The sequence below is a fragment of the Thunnus thynnus genome, chromosome 6 (genome assembly GCF_963924715.1).
Source record: "Thunnus thynnus chromosome 6, fThuThy2.1, whole genome shotgun sequence".
In the NCBI taxonomy this organism is placed as follows: Eukaryota; Metazoa; Chordata; class Actinopteri; order Scombriformes; family Scombridae; genus Thunnus; species Thunnus thynnus.
The window spans coordinates 35,602,143-35,614,747 of NC_089522.1; the positions used below are offsets into that span (position 1 = coordinate 35,602,143).

The window sequence follows — 12,605 nt, forward strand, 5'->3', positions numbered from 1 at the left end:
TAATCAGATACACATTTCCTCCATGTGCGCCCGATATGCCAGTCCTTAACATGTACTGGATATTTCCCTCCTTGGTTAAGTTTTGGACATTAGTCTTTCAAAGGAATCCAGATTCCTGACCTCTTGGAGGGGGGTCTCGGAGCAGTCTGTGAGAGACTAAGAACAAGACTTTCTAATGAGTTATAATTAAGTTTAGGGTTGATAATTAGGCTGTAACTCCACCTCCTCGATCAGTGTCTGGAGGAACGTGAGTATTAATATGACTGGGGGGAGTGGATTCATTTAGGCAGACATATTCTTCATGACAAAGCCAGGTTTCAGTAAGACATAATAAATCAATACGATAATGTGCGATTAGATTGTTTATTAATACGGCTTTAGATGACAGAGATCCTATTTTGTTGTACTATTACAGTAGTGGTGTTAATTTTTATTAGATTGTTATGAATGAATCCTCTTCTGTTTACTTTAGATTTAATTAATTTAAGTGGTCGGGGACAGGCACAGTTTTTTCACAAAGAGTAAAGAGTTCAACATGAATATGGAGGAAAAACAAGTATTTAGTAGGAACAGAAAATAAGAAATCAGCTCGGAGAATCTTATCAGATAACCTGTGAAGGTTATCTGACAGCAGGTCTATGAGGGACTGTTACCTGCTCTACTGCATTCCACCTGTCACACACACACACACTCACACACACACACACACACACACAGGGAAAGTCAGACAGTCTGTGCAGCTATCCTTGTTAGGACATTGCAATGACTTCCATTAATTGTTGACAACTAACCAGAACCCTAACCTAACCTATATTCACCCTAACCTATATTCACCCTAACCTATATTCACCCTAACCTAAAATATATTCACACTAACCTAACTTATATTCACACTAACCCTAACCTATATTCACACTAACCTAACCTATATTCACACTAACCTAACATATATTCACACTAACCTAACCTATATTCACACTAACCATAACCTATATTCACACTAACCATAACCTATATTCACACTAACCCTAACCTATATTCACACTAACCTATATTCACACTAACCTATATTCACACTAACCTAACCTATATTCACACTAACCTAACCTATATTCACACTAACCTAACCTTTATTCACACTAACCCTAACCTATATTCACACTAACCTAACCTATATTCACACTAACCTAACCTATATTCACACTAACCTATATTCACACTAACCTAACCTATATTCACACTAACCTATATTCACACTAACCTAACCTATATTCACCCTAACCTAACCTATATTCACACTAACCTAACCTATATTCACACTAACCTAACCTATATTCACACTAACCCTAACCTATATTCACACTAACCTAACCTATATTCACACTAACCTAACCTATATTCACACTAACCTAACCTATATTCACATTAACCTAACCTATATTCACACTAACCCTAACCTATATTCACACTAACCTAACCTATATTCACACTAACCCTAACCTATATTCACACTAACCCTAACCTATATTCACACTAACCTATATTCACACTAACCCTAACCTATATTCACATTAACCTAACCTATATTCACACTAACCCTAACCTATATTCACACTAACCCTAACCTATATTCACACTAACCCTAACCTATATTCACACTAACCCTAACCTATATTCAATCAATCAATCAATCAATCAATTTTTATTTATATAGCGCCATATCACAACAGAAGTCATCTCAAGGCACTTTTCACATAGAGCAGGTCAAGACCGTACTCTTTAATTTACAGAGACCCAACAATTCCCCCATGAGCAGCACTTGGCGACAGCGGTAAGGAAAAACTCGCCTTTAACGGGTAGAAACCTCAAGCAGAACCCGGCTCTTGGTGGGCGGCCATCTGCTTTGACCGGTTGGGTTGAGAGAGAGAAAGAGAGAGGGAAAGGGGGAGGGGGGACAGAAGAAAAACAATCACAACAACAAACAACAACAAGCACAAGCAGCAACAGCCAGGGAAGGATGCCATCAGGACTGTGAAGGACCGCGAAGGTTCGGCCCGGGAGTCAGGTTTTTCTGTGAGATGATAAAGCACAAAAAACTCCGGGGAAGAAGCAAAGTTAGTGACATGCATTGATGTTACATGAATGCATACAGATGGAGAGGAGGAGGAGGAGAGAGGACCTCAGTGCATCATGGGAAGTCCCCCAGCAGTCTAGGCCTATAGCAGCATAACTAAGGGCTGATCCAAGGCGAGCCTGGTCGGCCCTAACTATAAGCTTTATCAAAAAGGAAAGTCTTAAGCCTACTCTTAAACATAGAGAGGGTGTCTGCACCCCAGACTGAATCCGGTAGATGGTTCCATAGAAGAGGAGCCTGATAGCTGAAGGCTCTGCCTCCCATTCTACTTTTAAAGACTGTAGGGACCACCAGTAAGCTGCATACTGGGAGCGCAGTGTTCTAGTGGGATAATACGGTATTATGAGCTCTTCAAGATATGATGGTGCCTGACCATTAAGGGCTTTGTAAGTTAGGAGAAGGATTTTAAATTCTATTCTAGATTTTACAGGAAGCCAATGCAGCGAAGCTAAAATGGGAGAAATGTGGTCTCTTTTTCTAGTTTTAGTCAGAACACGTGCAGCTGCGTTCTGGACCAGCTGGAGAGTCTTTAGAGACTTGTTAGAGCAGCCTGATAATAAGGAACTGCAATAATCCAGCCTAGAAGTAACAAATGCGTGAACTAGTTTTTCTGCATCTTTTAGGGACAGGATGTGCCTGATTTTTGTGATATTACGTAAGTGAAAAAAGGCAGTCCTTGAGATTTGATTTATGTGGGAGTTAAAGGACATATCCTGATCAAAGATAACTCCCAGATTCCTTACGGTGGTGCTGGAGGCCAGGGTAATGCCATCCAGAGTAGCTTTATCATTAGATAATGTGTTTCTAAGGTGTTTAGGGCCAAACACAATAACTTCAGTTTTATCTGAGTTTAGTAGCAGAAAATTGCAGGTCATCCAGGTCTTTATGTCGTTAAGGCATGTTTGGAGTTTGTTTAACTGATTGGTTTCATCTGGCTTCACTGATAAATATAATTGGGTATCATCTGCGTAACAATGAAAATTTATGGAGTGTTTCCTAATAATATTACCTAAAGGAAGCATATACAAGGTGAATAGAATTGGTCCAAGTACAGAACCTTGTGGAACTCCGTGTCTAACTTTTGCCTTCATGGAGGATTCATCATTAACATGTACAAACTGAAATCAGTCTGATAAATAGGACTTAAACCAGCTTAATGCAGTTCCTTTAATGCCAATTAAATGTTCCAGTCTCTGCAAAAGGATTTGATGGTCAATTGTGTCGAATGCAGCACTAAGATCTAACAGGACAAGTATAGAGATGATAGGTAAAAATTACCAAATAGACTGAGGTTGGTTGAAGTCAAGCGTCTCTTTAATTCAAACTAAACATATGTTGTAGACACGGAGAGTATGCAGAGTCTCCGTGGAGAATTCTGACAAGACAAAGGAAAAACATTAGTATATATTGACGGCCTTGATGCCCTGGGAGGCACCTCTAGTTGTTTACAGATTCCTTCTAACAGCCCCAGACAAAACTTTACAGAGCTCTCACTTTCACATGACCATGATGTCTATTATGTCTATTATAGTGTTCCCCTCAAGGCCCTGCCGCCAAATACATACATACATATGACCATATCTACTTAACTAATACATGAATTTTTCTATCATTTCCCCCCTGTTTATACTTTGTAAAACAAATGAATAAAATCAAAAACATAGAAAAATGTATAGTGAAAACTAAATGTGTAATACAAAATACAATCAAATCAACATCAAATCATCATGAATGAACATAGTTTTTTTTTTCTTTTCTTTTTTTTTCTTTTCTTAAACGATTACATGGATACATGATAAAAGATAACAGTCCTCGTAAAATCAATCAACATCAACTATGCCTAAGCCAGTAATTAATTACTAATGATTAATAGTGATTAATAATGATTAATAGTGATTAATAATTTTGACAATTTCGATTATACCATCATAATTAATAAAAAATGATCAAAATACATCACAGCTGTAAGTTACAACGTTTCCATCAGAATCATCAGTCAATATCACTTCTCACGATTTTCAATATTAACGTCATAAAGAATCCTTCTTTTGTAACATTACATCACATATCCAAAAGTAGGAGTTGTTCTTGATATCTTGCTTCCTGGTGCATGACCACAGCTACAGACTTTTTTACCAGTGCCTTGATAATGGGAATGATGCAACAAACACTTACAAAGATCAGAATCAAAAATGGAGCGACTGGAGCCAATAATTTCAAACAAACAGCGTACCATGGACCGGTTACGAACCAGGACTTGTCAAATTTTGAGTCATGATCAACAGCATCACGCAATGAGGTCAGATTAGCAATAGCCTGCTGAATGACTCCTCCCTCATCATCATTAGCAGGGATGTATGTGCAGCATGAGGCACCTACGAGAGCACACACACCTCCACTGGCTGCAGTGAGTTGATCTAGCACAATGCGGTTTTGAAGGGCAACGGCCCTGAGGCCTCTCAACTCCTCCCGTTCAGCCTGCCACATAACCAGCGTAGTGTTTATGAACCCAGAGAACCTGTAGTTCATAGTTTCCATCCGCAGCATTACTTTACCCACTCCAAGAGATGGGAAGAGTGACAGCATGACTTTTTCACCAGTGGACCACAACTTATGGTCTTCTGGAACATTAGAGCCCCAGACAGGATCATGCAGCTGACTTACATCTCTCCTCATACGCTGCTCACCCGGAAGTTCACCAGGGTGGGGCATAGCTGAAACAATGAAGGAATGATCAGTCGGCTCCACAGCCGCACAGCGACCCACCCAGCCAGGAGGAAGTTGAGCATACATGTAGTACCCACAGAGAAACATTACATCAGTCTGTGGATATGTCCCAAGGACGTCTGGCACGGTGAAGTAAGGTGCACACGCACTGCCCATCACTACCTGAGAATAATTTAGGGATGCTTTGCCAATGTTCGAAGTACAAGGACTCGAAATAGTAGAGCAGAAAAGTTTTGGGATCTTTCCTACTTTGATGGAGGAGGACTCAGACAGAACTAATTTTTGAGCAAAACAATCAAATTTAATTTCGGGTCTCAAATGGACCGGCCCAAACAAGGGTTCACTCCCGACACTGAGAATCTTAAACCTAGAAAACTTTCGACCTGAATAAGGCCGCAGAGGTGGTAACACATTTCCAGTTGTCCTAAAAACTGTTTGATTTAAAACCGTTGAGTCAACACTAGAAACCAAGATATCAGGAAACAAACTCTTTAAGTCTTTTACCGGTCTGGGGACAACATGGGGGTTGTTTGTAGCAATCGGCATATGGCTGCACACATAGCAATTGGAGCGGTTCTTGGATTCAGCAACATACTTGGCATAAGAATACCAAAAGTTAAGTGTGTACATGGTGGAGTGTGATTTCCTTGCTAAGATCATTTGCAACCAGACATCCTGAGCGTGGCTGATGGCATCATCTTCCATAGACCGGGCCCCTCTGAGCAATGATAGATAAGGACGAATAGTAGGGAAGAACCATATGCAAATTGGTATCATCAAAACAGTCACAAAGAACAAAACAATCATCACTCTTTTACACAGTAACCAATAATACCACCACTGTAGGAAGGATATGGTTGCTGGAGTCTCCTGTGCTGGTGATGGAGGTTGTCTGTTCCTCTGGGACGCCATGACTTCAATATTTCCCGAGTCCACCAGGTGGCAGCAGTAGCTCGAAAGCCTTTCAACTCCTAAATCCTCAGGGCCCACTTTGGAAAAACACCGAAATCTTCACCGGTTTGAGACGACACTGCACCTCTATTTGCACAGCGCCCCCTGTGTAGCCGGACTTACAGGTCACCTGAGGAGTGGCTGAGAAGGCAATACGAACCCACTACTCACTCACCGGTGGCACTCGTTTACAATGTGTCTTGTGCACCCACGTGGTCCGGCCCTCAACTCGAACTGCTGTTGGAGTGGTCAGTAGTACGGTATAAGGCCCCTCCCACCGTGGCTCAGTCCACTTTTTCCTCCGGAACACCTTGATCAGGACCAGGTCTCCTGGCTTGAGATCTGATTCCGGTTCTGGAATAACATCAAACAGATATGGTGGTAAAACATTTGCACGCAACTGTCTTTGACATAGAGTCTTTCTCATGTAGTCAGCTAGACAGTCCTCAGCTTCTTGAGCTGGTGTGTGTCGTAGTTCAGGAATTTGGTAACTTCTCCCAAATAAAACCTCAAAAGGTGACAAACCATCTTTGGTAGGTGTAATGTGCATTGCTGTTAAAACCAAAGGTAGACAGTAAACCCAATTTTTCCCAGTCTCTGCCATTGCTTTTCTCAATTTACTTTTAATAGTTTGATTTGTCCTTTCCACTAAGCCTGCTGACTGTGGATGATAAGCACAGTGGTATTTAACTTGTATCCCAAGACTTTGGGACATCTTAGAAATCACTGCATTCGCGAAATGTGTTCCATTATCACAATAAATTTTTTCTGGTATTCCAAAAGATGGTACGATATGCTTACACAAAGCCTTTGCAACTGCTATAGCATCTGGATTCCCAACAGGAAATATTTCAACCCATTTCGAAAACTTATCCACAATAACTAATGCATATTTCTTCCCTTCACATCTACTTAACTCGATAAAATCCATCTCAATGTACTGAAAAGGATACACAGGTTCTGGAAAAGAGCCTGATTTAACCTTATAATTTCCCTGTGGATTGTTCTTTGCGCAAATCAAACACTGTGAGCAATATTTTTTGAAATAATTCCCCAATCCATATGCCGTATATGTTTGTTCAATTAAGCTCACCATCCCCCCTGACGAGACATGAGTGACTCCATGGCTCGTCATAGCTGCATAGCGATAGAGAGACTTTGGTAAAATTGGTTTACCTACAGGTCAGATGTAAAGTCCATCTGCGTCTTGACTAACTCCCTTAGTCTTCCAAAACTGTTTTTCTTGTTTAGGAGAGCTATGTTGCATGTCCATTAAAAAGTCAGTGGTTACTTGAGCTTTGTCAATCTGTACAGAGAAAGAATGACTAACACTCCCGTGAGCTGCTTTCTTTGCTGCTTCATCTGCCTTCCTGTTCCCACGAGACACACTGTCTGTATTGTTTGTATGTGCCACACACTTGCAGACAGCGACCTTAGCAGGCAGCTGTATTTCATCAAGTAATTTCAACAGTAAATCCTTATGTGTTACTGGCCGACCTGTGGATGTTATCATTCCTCGGTTCCTCCACTGCTGTGCAAAGGTAAACAAAGTGGAAAAGGCATATTGACTGTCTGTCCAGATCGTGACCTTCTTATCTTTCCCTAACCTGCACGCAGCTGACAATGCAACTAATTCTGCTGCTTGGGCAGAGAAATTAGAAGGCAAAGCTCCAGACTCTAAAACTTCATGCAGTGTAACTACAGCATAACCAACTCTGTTAATCCCATCTACATGTTTACTTGCAGAACCATCTACAAACATCACAATGTCTGCATCAGGTAAAGGCGTGTCAATCAAATCAGCGCGAGGTAGGGTTAATTCGTCGGTGATTGCCACACAATCATGAGGAATCCCTTCTACAGGTGTTGGAAGGAGCGTAGCTGGATTCAAAGCCGTACATCTCTCAATGGTCAAGTTTGGCTGGCCTAACAATGTGGCTATGCAAGATAAGTGTCTTGCTGGTGACATGTGTGAATGTTTGTGTTCCAGTAATAGCAAAGAGACAGCATGTGGCACTCTAAGAGTCAGTGGCCTAAACAAAACCAAAGCAGCTGAGGTCTGCACTGCCATAGCCGCTGCCACCACTGCCTGCAAGCATCCGGGCAGGGCTCTGCTTACTGGGTCAAGTCTGGAGGAGTAGAAGGCAACAGGTCTTAATTTATCCCCATACTCCTGTAACAGGACAGATGTCATAAAACCATTTTTGCAATCCACTGTTTGTATGAAATCCTTTTTCATGTTAGGTAAGGCAAGTACAGACGAAGAAGCTATCAACTGTTTTAACTTTGTGAAAGCCTGCTCGCCCTCCTCGGTCCACACCACCTTATCTGAAGCAGCCATTGCTTTACCATAAATCATATTCTGTAATGGTTGTGCAATTTCGGCATAATTAGCAATCCATAACCTGCAGAAATTGCAAGTACCAAGAAAAGACATCATCTCTCGCTTTGTTGTAGGCTGTGGTAACTGCAGAATAGTTGTTTTTCTCTGCTCATCCAACACACGGCCTTCAGGAGTTAGCGTGTAGCCTAAATATTTCACCTCCTGACTCCACAGCTGGAGTTTAGACTTAGAGACTTTAACACCAGCTGCAGCTAGATATCTCAACAAGGCCAAAGTCATGTTTTTGCACTTTTGTTGAGATATAGAAGTCACAAGAATATCATCAACATAAGTCAAAATCTGAGACTCCTCTTCAGGAGGTTCAAAAAGGTCAATACATTTTTTAATTTCTTGTGAAAAGATAGTAGGGCTATCTTGAAACCCTTGAGGAAGTCTTGAATACGTCAATCGTCTGTGTTTAAACGTAAACGCAAACCAAAACTGTGACTCAGGGCTCAAAGCAATGGTAACAAATGCGTTTGCCAAGTCAATCACTGAATACCAAACATTTGTGGGTTTTATGTTGTTCAGAAGAGTGTAGGGATCTGGCACGTTTGGAGCTCGTGGAACTATAGCACGGTTCACAGCTTGTAAATCATTCACTAACCGCCACCCGGAAGTAGCTTTTTTCACAGGCAGAATTGGTGTGTTGCAGGGTGAGTCAGGACAATCAACTAAAACTCCTTGTTTTATTAAACTGTCTATCACTCCTGAAATACCTTCCTCAGCTTCCGGCTTCAAAGGATATTGTTTAACAAATGGTCTATAAGAGCTTTTAGGTTTAATGGTAACAGGTGTGGCAGTACGTAACAACCCAATATCACCACCTTTCCCTGTACTCCACAGTTCAGGAGGCAACTCTTCTAGCTCTTTTTCCTGCTCCTCTGTCAACAAACACACTTTGTCCTGCAATGATCACAAAGAGGGCTGCAAATGAGTGGTGGCTGCTCCCACCGTTACCCAATTCAGCGCCTTCCTGTACAGACCGTGTCTCTGGTGGAAAAACACTCCGTTCCCCCCTGACTCATGCTGCACCCAACCTTTTAAAGCCCTCTCCCCCAACTCCACTAACGCACCGACGTCCGTCCAGTGCGTCCTAGGGGCCTTAGCAAGACCAATATAGGGCAAGGAATGACCTCTGTACACTCTGTTCAATTGCTCATCCCCTTTCACTGCGACCCCCACATTTCCCAATTTATCCCAGTACAGTGAGGTCAAAGTTAGTCGGTAATTGGGACACCGGAAAAAAATCTCCTCATATGCAGGGTCTGGCCCTGCTTCGAAATTTGAGTGTGTAAACACGCACATGTCACCTTCCCCTTGAACTTCAATACCTGGCCTAGTTACACTAGTCGCTTCTCTGTGCAGTTCGGCAGTGATAGCTGCTGGGCCTTTTTTGACAGGGTCAATGCTATACCAAAACCGTGGCCTGTTCTTATCTTCAATCACAAAGATACAATCAGTCTGAGTTTTTCGGAAAACCACAACCCCTCTGTCAGTTGGCATGATTCCAAGTTGCAATGCTGCCATGCCATCTCGGCCTAGGAGATTGACTGGGCAATAATCAGAGGCCACCATTCTCAACATTACTGAAAAACCAGTCACAGGATCAGTTAGTTTTGTTTTTTCTGTCAATCTCTCCGACACCTGATGTCCTGAAGCTGACACTACTGATAGTTCTTGTTTTGTCAACCGAATACTGTCAGGCAACTCTTTTTTCCTCATCACAGTCATGCAAGCTCCTGAATCACACAAAAAGGTACACTTTTCTCCCCTCACCAGCAGAGTCACAAAAGGTTTATCATCCCACTCAGCTAACCTTACTTCAACAGATTCCAAATTTAGCACTTCTTCTTGCGATATAAACTCTGATCCCTCCACTCCTTCAGAATCATAGTCAGCATCTTCAGTTTTTGTTTTCTGTTCTGTATGTGTGTGTGTGATTGCATGACCTGATTCTGCAGGGGAAGCTAGTCAGAAGTCCTGCTCCTCATCCTTCTCTCTGTCATCTCGTTCCCTTTTCTCCCTCCGACCGCCTCCACGGCCCCCGCGCCCTCTCCTGCCCCGTCCACCACCTCGACCTCCGCCCCGCCCGGTGTCCGCAGCTGGCATGAGACTTCTGCATTCTCTGGCGATGTGGCCTCTTTTCCCACAGCGATAGCAAATAATTTCCTTCCTGCGGGACTCAGAAGAGAAAAAGCAACCATCATCATTCTCACCGTCATTATAAAACACCTCTCCTTTTCTATGTTTCTTATCTACATTTTCCAAAATTTTTTCAGCGTGTTTAGCATTTGCGAGAATAACCCTTCTCTGCTCTCCTTCCCATCCGACCAGATGTTCTTTCACCCAATTTGCAATCGGTAGCCTTAAACCCCTCAGGAGGCAGGATGTTAGCTGCGCCTCGTAGCGTGGATTAACATTCTCTCCGATTCGCGGCTCCAGCCCACTGTGTCTATTAAACACTTCCGTGAGCCTGGCAGCATATTGTGCTACAGTCTCTTTTTCCTCCTGTACCACAGCATCAATTTCAGCCCAATCGTTTCTCTGAGCAAATGTTTCCCGAAGAATCTCTGCCATTCGGTTCAGCTGTGGACCGAGCCCGCGTGTTCTATCTCGGTCCCACAGGAGCGGCTCACCGTTTTCCCCCATAGGTCTCCAATCAACATTTACAGTCGCCCAATCAGTAGTCAAACTTTGCATGAGGCAGTTAGTCATTTCTTCCCCGTTTAGCCTATAGCTATTATACAGCCCATACATTTTCTCGATGTATGCTTGCACATCTTTACGTGGATGAGGAATCCCATCTACTGCCTTTTTCACGTCCTCCTTTGTCCAATTACAATTTGGACCGGACAATCCTTTGTCCGATGCAGTTAGGAGGTCATTAGTGACTTTCACCAGTGCTGTTTCTGTGCTATGATGCGCTCTAAATCCTGACTGAAAATCCTCAAATAAACTATTGTTATGTAGAAAGTCACATAACTGATTAGAGACTGCTTTCTCAAGGATCTTAGATAGAAATGGAAGGTTAGATATAGGTACTTTAAAGGACTGTGGTACATAGCCTGTTACTAAAGACAGATTGATCATATCTAGTAAAGAAGTGCTCACTAAGGGTAAGGCTTCCTTAAGCAGCCTAGTTGGGATGGGATCTAAGAGACAGGTTGATGGTTTAGCTGAACAAATCATTGAAGTTAGTTCAGACAAGTCTACTGGAGAAAAACAGTCCAAATATATGTCAGGATTTACAGCTGTTTCTAAGGTTCCTGTGTTTGGGGAGAGAACGGTGCCTGTTGAGGGCAGGAGGTGGTTAATTTAGTCTCTAATAGTTAGAATTTTATCATTAAAGAAGCTCATAAAGTCGTTACTACTGAGAGCTATAGGAATACATGGATCAATAGAGTTATGACTCTTTGTCAGCCAAAGTGCTGAAAAGGAACCTAGGGCAGTTTTTATTCTCTTCTATTAATGCTGAGTAATAGGCGGCTCTGGCATTACAGAGGGCCTTCCTATATGTTTTAACACTATCTTGCCAGACTAAGCGAGAATCTTCTACTTTGGTGGAACACCAAATCCTTTCCAATTTTCGCGATGTTTGCTTTAATTTGCGGGTTTGGGAGTTAAACCATGGAGCTAACCTCTTACGTTTTATTATCTTCTTTTTTATTCACACTAACCTAACCTATATTCACACTAACCCTAACCTATATTCACCCTAACCTATATTCACACTTACCCTAACCTATATTGACACTTACCCCACCTTAACCTATAAGAATAAATAAAATCAAAGACACCAGATAAAATATACAGGGAGAGCAGATAAAATAGACAAATTCAGATATAAAATAGCACATACTACCCAAATGCCTTCCTGAACAAATGGGTTTTTAGCTGCTTTTTAAAAGAGTCTACATATAAAATAAAAAATCAAATAAAACAATATATAATAATCTTAGAAATTACAGTACATTATTAAGACTAAACCAGTGGTTTCCAGCCTTGATGGCTTGTGGCTTTTTGGTCTGTGTTTAGCCGGGGCTCCTTGTAATATTTCAGATGTTGTCAGCATTTCCCCTCTAAACTTCTCATGTGGTTTCAAATAACTGTTCATATGAGTGCATAACATTTTAGTTTTCTTCTTTCCTCTCCCATTAATTATCTCACGACCCCTTAGATTTATCTGCCGACCCTTTGGAGGGGCCCGACCCCTAGGTTGGGAACCTCTGGACTAAACTAGCTAACTGTATATAAAGTAGTGTAAACTAGCTCCACCTCCAGCAGCTACAACAGTAACATGCTGCTCTAACACTGATGCTTCACTATTAATAATCTAATGATGTCATATATAATAATATATCAGTCAGAGGGACCAAACCACTACTTTTACTGCAATACTTTAACTAC

General features: G+C 41.8%; 1 long non-coding RNA gene across 1 annotated transcript; it reads right to left on the reverse strand.

Moving 5' to 3' along the window:
- Positions 1–3,426: 3,426 nt before the first annotated feature.
- Positions 3,427–11,012, reverse strand: LOC137185225 (uncharacterized). Its single transcript, XR_010928807.1, has 2 exons — positions 6,989–11,012; positions 3,427–6,166 (listed from the first exon to the last, which is right to left on the reverse strand). It is a non-coding gene; the product is annotated as an uncharacterized lncRNA (long non-coding RNA).
- Positions 11,013–12,605: the final 1,593 nt, after the last annotated feature.